Source organism: Macrotis lagotis, chromosome 1 (genome assembly GCF_037893015.1).
Source record: "Macrotis lagotis isolate mMagLag1 chromosome 1, bilby.v1.9.chrom.fasta, whole genome shotgun sequence".
Lineage (NCBI taxonomy): Eukaryota > Metazoa > Chordata > Mammalia > Peramelemorphia > Peramelidae > Macrotis > Macrotis lagotis.
Window position 1 is genome coordinate 365,218,568 of NC_133658.1, and position 2,283 is coordinate 365,220,850.

Here is a 2,283-nt window from a genome sequence, read left to right on the forward strand (position 1 = left end):
CTATTATTCATTTTACAATCTACAAATCATTCTCATAGTTTGGGAGAATAAAAACAGCATGAGAGCAGACCTTCTCTGTTTTCACTGCCATCATACATTAGCTTCTCCATCTACTCTGAGCCATTACTGTTTCTATCCTTAAACCCACTCCTATATCTATATTGTTTGCTCATAATTATGTCTTTCATTTTGGTAAAAAAATGAAAATCAGTGAAAAATGTATTCTTGTCAAGGAATCATGAGATTAAGGTTTGTATCCAGGTTCTGCCATTAACTTTATATTGTTTGGGGCAAGTTTTGCTTTGAAGGATTGTACTATACTAACTCTCAGTTCTTTTCCAGATCTAATGCTCAGCAATTCAACGTTTAGCATAGTCAAATACTCTATCCCCATCTATCTAGGACTATAGAGTGTGAAATGTGTTTGAGTAAACTACAAAAAATTAACTTTATAACATATGTCATAATTTCAATGTTCCTCTCTTAGAATCATAGATTGAGGGTTAGACTGGAATTTAAAGTTCACTTATATAATCTCATTCTCCTCATTCAGAAACTGAAGTACAGAGAACTTAAACACAATGTTACTCTCACACATATATATGTCAAATGAACTAAGTTTTGATCAAATCTCTGAGTTTTGAGTTCCACTACACTATCCTTCTTTTACTTCCATATCAAGGTGACTGTATTCTGAGCAGTTATATGATGGAAAATATGTAAATATAAATGATCCTAAGTCTAACAGAAAGTATAGTGATAAACATTTTTTAAAATCTCAGGGTCATTTATAATCTACTCTCAGTCCTCTAGAACTCAAACAAAGAGGTAGAATATGTAGACATTTACTCTGAGAATATCAAATAAGGTATTTGGATTCTATTTTCTATTACATTAGGCGCAGTCCTAAGAAGCACTGTGGTATGGTTGAAATACTAGGATCACAATGAAATATTATGACAATCTGAAATAGTTTTTTCAAGCTTTATTATTATATTGAAATCACCATTATTCTTCTAGTCTTTCAGTTATAGAATTTCAACTTCATCCTCTGATTCTCAAATACCTTTATCAAAATTAACCATCAGTTTTTAAATCTTGATATTTCTACCTCAACAGTATCTCTTAATTCTGACCCTTTCCTCTCATTTTACGTGATCTTGACTTTAGTACATGCTCTTGTTACATCTTGCCTAGATTATAGCAATAGCATCCCAATTCATCCCCTTCAAATCTCTTTTGACTCCAGTCCATCTATAAAAGCTTTCCAAAGCTTTTTGGAAACAACTTTCCTTAAGAACAAATCTAGGGGGCAGGATAGGTGGTGCAGTGGATAGAGCACTGGCCCTGGAATCAGGAGTTCCTGAGTTCAAATCTGGCCTAAGACATTTAATAATTACCTAGCTGAGTGGCCTTGGGCAAGACACTTAACCCCATTGCCTTGCAAAAAACTTGGGGAGGCTAGGTGCCTCAGTGGATAGAGCACTGGCCCTGGAGTCAGGAGTACCTGAGTTCAAATCTGGCCTCAGACACTTAATAATTACCTAGCTGTGTGACCTTGGGCAAGTCACTTAATCCTATTGCCTTACAAAAAACAAAAACAAACAAAAAAAAAAGAACAAATTTAATTAAGCCATTCTTCTACTCAATCAATTTCCATGTCATGCTATTGCCTATATGATGACTTCAATTCCTTTGTTTGAATTTTAAAACTCTTCCCTTAATGGCTGTTCAGTCATGTCTGATTCTTCTTGACCCAATTTGGGGGTTTTCTTGGCAAAGATATTGGAGTGGTTGCCATTTCCTTTTTCAACTCCTTTTACAGGGGAAGGAAGTGTAGCAAATAGTGTTAAGTAACCTGCCCAGGGGCCCCTAGCTAGTAAGTGTCTGAGGCCAACTTTGAACTCAGGAAGAGTCATTCTGATTCTAGGCCAAGTGCCACCTATTTAAGCTGCCTCAACTATCTCCAGATTCATTTTCAATTCCCACTATCTTCAATACTCAGTGACTCAGTGATCTAATCAACCTATTCTTTCTGTTCCCTACATAAGACAATCTATTTTTCATCTTTTTAAGGAAAGATATACCAATTTTTTTAAAGGAAAAAATTCACATACTTCTCTATAGCACACTGACTTTTTTTCATTTATGATTCAGCTTAATTAGAACGCTTTGGGATTTTGATTTATTGAGTCCACGTTGTATTGGTCCTCCTCTATGCCTTAAATTGACTCCCAGTTTTTTCCCTTTAAGACACAGATCAAATATTCTTTTGTATAAGGA